Raw genomic sequence first — 6,293 nt, 5'->3', positions numbered from 1 at the left:
CTTGGGCACCGGGCCCGGCTCCTCCTCCCGGCGCTCCTGCAGGTGCGGGCAGCCGGAAACGCCCGCAGGTGCTGGGCCGCTCCCGCCTCGCCTCTCCACAGAAATACGGGAAAACACCGTGCCCAAAAGCCCCGCATCAGCTCTGCAACATCCAAGAGATCCTTCAGCCACAAGCTTTGCTTTAGCAAATGAAACCAGAAAAATCTTGTCTTCTAAGAGAGGCTGCCCTGCAATCGGTAGGAGGGCTGGCTGGCATGCAGAGATGCACAGTTCCTAAAGAAAAGCTTTGTGTATCCAGGGTCTCATCCCTCCTCCGGTGACAGCATTATCATGCTATGAAACCCTGCTGCAAAGAGGGCACTCTCAGCACGAACAGATAGTTTACCCCAGGGACAAGCCTCGTGCTCCCAAAAACATTTGGTACACTCAGAAGCAAAATATTACCTTTCCTCAGCCTGAAATCTGCCCTCAGCAAGGCTACATCAGTGTAGGAATGAGCTTTCTCTTGGCTAACAGAGATCAGATGCAACGTGAACAACACAGCAGTGCTGCAGAAACTGCTGTGCACCCAAACGTGGCACTCAGGGGATGCTCACATAGCCACAGCCCCTGGGGCCTGTGTGGTTTAATATTAAACAGAGAGGGAAAGGAGGAACTGGGGTTCTGAAAAAACTCTAATGCAGGCTTAAAAGAATTTGTAAAACTGAAAGCTGCATTCAATTTTACTTCACTATTCACCCTTTCTTGAAAAGATGATTCATACACACACTTTCCAATATTTAGGTTTCTCACATTCAAGAGCAAGTCGGGATTAAAACAGCTAGATCAAACTCACTCTTTCACATAAAAGTTCTTCCTTTCTCCATCTTACATGTGCCAATCCTTATGAATATGCAATATGGCCATTCAAAGTTGAACTGGCCACGCCACTGCTGAGCCACACTTTTTACACCAATTGCATCCTGCCCTGAAACTGAATTTTTTAAACACTTGAACACTTAAAACTGCCCAAAACTCTTGTTCTGGTACAACAAGAGTTGCTGATCACACGCAGAAAATACCTTGCTGAGTCTCCTTTGTTTCCCCTTGCTCTACGTGGTCTCCTGCGGAGCAGAAGTTTTGCAGGTTTTTTGCAGGTGGTTTTTTTGGGAAAAAAAAGAGAAGGAGTGAGGTCTCTGAGCCTGCTATGGTGTAGAAACACATAAACCACCGCCTTCCCTGCCCCCTCAGCAGCTGCCAGAATCCAACCCACCGCAGAACACGGCACAGGAGGCAGCATCCCCGAATTTAAGGTACTCCTTTTGAAAAGTGTTAGTCAGGCTGCTGATGTCAGGAGCTCTCAGTGCTCCTGCTGATGCCCAGCCCTGCCCAGCGCTCTTTTTACAGCCACTCCCTTACCTGCCTGGCTGCAGCCTGTCTTAACACCCCCGTGAAACAGCATATTTTGGGTACAAAGCAGCTGCTCCCAGCTGAACGACTGCTCCTACATTCTACACATTCTTCCTGTTTGGCGCATCCACTGATCTCCTCCAGGCCGATGGCAAGCAAACACCCGTGCATCAGGAATGTAGATGATGAGGGCAAAATGTGAGGATCCACAATCCCTGGTTCGACACCGAGCTGTGAATGCTCACTGCTCCCTGTCATTCAAGCCACTGACATTTCACAAACTAATTCACGAGCCCTCTTTGAACAAGGGGACACAGTCACCGTGGGGAAAGCCAGCAAGCAATATATGTGCAAAATGTAAATATTATACAGCTGGGAGGTGGCTAGTTCGAGGCCTCAATACCAGGATTCCGGTTTTTCTGTTGCTGGAACACAGGGAATTCCTTCGTGGCTGCGCTGCAGCCATTACCGAGTCACCGTGGTGGGAGCAGGTCCCCTCCTGGGCAGGGTACAACCCCAAAACATACAATAACAATTCCCAACCTGTCTGCCACGTGCTTTTTTTGGTGAGATACTTCCACGTCTGACTGAAAGACGCTGAGCGCAGCCGAGACACGGTGAAAACGCAATAAAGCATAAAGTTCAAGGCACTCACCTGCATGCAATGGCAGCAACCACCCGCAAAGCTTCTGTTTGCTCCCGCTGGAACCACTTTATCCAATAAAAGCTGTCACCTCCTCCTCCTCGCGTTGTCTCAATGTAGCCACAACAGCATCTTGAGAGCAGAGACGAGGTTTCGGAGGAAGGCGAGCCCTGAAATCTGAGAACCAAGTCCGGCTTGGTCAGAATCTGTGCGAGTTGCAAGAGCTAAATCGCCCTGAGCTCGAACCCCAGACAAGGATCAGCTGCAGGAGCAGCAAACTCTGGCAGGATCCTTCCGCGTCAGCTCCCAGCCCTGGGAATACCATGCAGGAGAAAGAAGGGAAGAACTGCTTACAGAAGGAATGAAGGCCGGCTGCCGGCGGGAGAGGAGTCTTCTGGTGAAGGCAATTGCCAGGAATTCTAGCATAGGAGCACCATCCATCCACACCAGCGACGGGCCAGATTCAGTAAGGGACGAAGGCTTTTCCTTCCCGTAGTATGGCTCAATGATTGTACTCTCAGCGCGACTCCCAAATTCAAATTTCAGCGACAGTGCCCTCCCACCCAGATTCCTGCCAGGCAACCCTGAAACCACCCCATCTCACAGCTCAATCCGGTCCGGCAACTTCTAAAGCATTACAAAAGACTGGGAGAGAGATAAAACTCACAGGGTGTCCTGTTACTTTGCATTCCAAAGAGTAAATAAAAGGCTGATTCAGTGGGAGGAGAGGAAAACGTCATCCAGCAGCGCTGTGCTTTCCAGCTGAACAGGCAGCCCCCAGAGCAAGGGCTGGGTACCGCTGGGGATGGGCACAGCCACCTTGGGCTGATCCAGCCTCTCTATCTGCAACGCAAGGGAATAATTACTGACTGTGGAGAATGGGAGCTGGAAAGGCGTAGCGAGTTGCTCTCAATTGACTACATGCTGCTCTGGGGCAGAACAGGGAGGTGGCACTCCCCTTCCCAAAGCTGTTCAAGGGTTACTGTGTCATTTGGATGGAAACTTCTCCTTTGATCTCAAATGTTTCTCTCACGAGCTCAGGAATGAGAGCCCTGCCCCCAAAACATGATTTTGGCAGAGATCAGAAGTAGCTTTGCCCTCCTGAGACCGTGAAAGCTGGCCAGAACTAAGGGGTCTAGTGCCCTGCTCCATCTCAGGGATGTCATGGGCATAAGGGCAGCCTCCAACACACCCCAGACAGCTCCTAGAATCGCTTCCAAAATCCAGGAGGGTAATTTCCCGTGCCTCTGCTTCTGGTGCCAGCTACGGGGCTCCCAAAGGAATACAAAGCACTAGGAAACACTAGGATGTAACCTTGCTGCCGGGACTATAAAGACAGCCAGGTCTCCTTGAGCTCTTCAACGCTAGAAAGCAGAGAAACTCTTTTGTGAGCTCTGAATCAGCAGCAGTGTTTGCCAGCCAAACTGTGAATGCAAGAGTGGACAGGCCTGACCGCCTGGTTTCTGGCACCGTGTGTTTTGAAACCAGTGGGCACGCCCAAGGCTCCAAGTCAGGTAAAGTTTGTCTTCTAACGAGCTGCAAATGTGTAAACTGAGGCCTTGACTTAGCTTAAAGCAGAGTGCCCTTTCACCCTCCCCCAGATCTGTTTGACTCACCTCAACACAAGCTGAAAATTAAGAATACAATAAATCCTGTCAACCAGCCTAATTCAGCTTTGTAATTATAATTACAAAGGACTCATCCCTCCGACTGGGGGCTCTCCTGGTCACAACTGCCTGAAAACAGACTAAACTTTCCTGTTGCCCTTCAAAGGAACAGGGTGCTAATTTTCTGCCAAAAAATACTTAGGGCTTTTTGGGAAATACTCAGCTTTGCACATTAACACGTTCCCTCCTCTCAGCTGTCCTAGCAGAGGCTGGAACAACAGCCCAGCTAAGTTTAGGATTTTTGGTAAAGTACAGAGGCTGCATATGACATTGCAATTATAAAAGTGACAGGACAGATAACAACCTTTGCACCAGCACCTTCACAGCCATTTCAGGGACCATCCTAAGCTGGAAGTCACTTAGAAGCCACTCTCAGTACAGGAGCACTGGCAGACCCAAAAGCTCAGCTTACCAAGTTACTGATTGTCATTAAGGTACTCAGGACATTCCTAGCCAGTGAAACAGAACTTACTTCCTTACACAAACAAAGGGAGTGCAAAGGGAGGTCAGTCATTCATAAAGCCGCAGTGACTAGAGGGCTTGTGACTGTCTCATATCCATAATTTCACTGTGTAACTGAGTACACAAGAATAATTCTCATCACAGGCTGACTTACAAGAACTCTCCTTAAGCAGTTTAAAAGCCCTCAGTGCAAATTCCTTTTGGGTTTGTTTGTTTGTTTTTTTTTTTTTTTTTTTTTGAGTAATCCAGCATATTTTTATATGTATAGAAGCATATTTTTGTATGCATGTCTTGTAAATATCAAGCAGCCATTGCTTCCCCAAGCACAAACCAAAAAGTTTCCATAAATTGCTTCAGAATAACAAATAGAAACATTAAAGCCACTTGCCACGTTTCCAAAAAATGCCAGCACCTTGCAGGTCCCTGTTAACTCTTCAAGCAGTGTCAGCATGCAGGGAGAGCATCCTGACCTGCAGCAGGTTTGCTCTTTTCTTTCTCTGCTCTACTTTCCAGGCCCTGATGGCCTTGCTGTGGGTCAGCACAGCCACTTACTGATGCTCCTCTGGGATTTGGTTGGTGCCTTCTCTAAGTGTCATTGCAAAACCTCGTGGTTCTGGAGCTCTGAAGGACCAGCATGTTTCTGCTTCAAAGATCTTGCATTTGGCAGCTGACTTAAACTGCTCCAGGTGCAAACTGCAGGACAGTGAGAAAAAGTAACATTAGGAGGTATGGGTGCAAGGCTCATCAAATTGGTTTGGTGAACACTTCCAGACATAAAGAAACAAATTGCTTCTTAAAATACTGACCTCTGATCGAGTTTCAGTATTCAGGCCTCAATGCAGGATGCCGTGTACAAGATTAATCCAGGCCCAAATGAACTAATCCACATTGAATGGGTCACTTGGCATAACCTGTGTCATCACCTGTGTCATCCCTAAATTAAATCATCAATAGTTCAAATTTGCACTACTCATGCAGAATTTCTTTAATAGTCCACAAAACCAAATGGCTCTATCCAGGGGGTGATTCACCGTACAGGGAACAGGAGAGAGGTCAAATAAATTGTTCCTCTGGAGGGATCAGCAGCTGCAAATGTAGTCTTGTGGTGAGAAATTCAGATTTATTTATTGAGAAATTCAAAGCACAAGAAAGATGATTCCAGCTTTCCACCTCTGGATCTACTACACACATCTGGTCTAGCCACATAACTAGGGTCCAATAAATCTCAGATTGAGATGAGTCAGTTGCAAAGGGGTTAAGTACAGGATTAAACAATTTTTCTACCAAAGCATGTTTCCAGCATGGATCCAGCAGCACATTCTCCCTTCCCCACAGCTCGAAACTGCTGTGTTTAGTGTTTAGGCTATGGGGCAAAGTCTGAATTCCAGAATGCCATCCTACAGGATGAACAGCACCCAGCCAGAAAGGTCCTGAGTTCGAGCACTATGTACCCAACTTGTGGCAGGCACAAGAATTGGGTCTATTGTGAGGTGGTTCAGGTTTGCCATGTGACAAACAAGTAACAAGGTTTTTGCATTTACTAAAAACAATGCTAGGATTTTCAAAGGTATTGGAAAAATGAAGATCAACTGTTAAAACATGTCCAGTTAATGACTCTTTTGAAAGGAACACTTGAGGTGAGCTCACAGGGTTATGAGGGCATCCTACTGAATTATATAAATACAGATTTCCCCCATGATTTAAATAAAACAAAACAGTTGTTAAAATAAAGTTTAGAAAGGTTTTAAATGGCTAGTGGCTGTTTGTGTAGCCTGCTCAGTTTTTTAAAGCAGGTTTTACACAATATTCTCTTTGTGGAAATAAACTCCTAATCCACAGCTTTTAGGAGATAAACAAGGCTCTTTGATAACTAGTGAGCATCTCAGTGTGACAAAAACAGGCTGAACTTATTTTTTAAACTAGAAAAGGTATTGACAAAGATTCATCAGGCTGAATGGCCCTTTAGTTCCAGGCAGGGCAGGTGGAAAATGGGTAATGTCAGTATAAATACTTTCTCTAGGCCCTCTTCCCCTGCATGCTGCCCTAGCAGCTCTTACTGCAGAACTCATCCAGAACAGCTTTCAGGCTGCAGAGCAAGAGGATGTGGGAGCATACACCACCTGGAACACAGT

This window comes from Melozone crissalis, unplaced genomic scaffold, assembly GCF_028551555.1.
Source record: "Melozone crissalis strain CALT ecotype California unplaced genomic scaffold, PUWL_Pcris_2 ptg000120l_1, whole genome shotgun sequence".
Classification (NCBI taxonomy): domain Eukaryota; kingdom Metazoa; phylum Chordata; class Aves; order Passeriformes; family Passerellidae; genus Melozone; species Melozone crissalis.
This window is presented reverse-complemented; position numbering follows the sequence as displayed.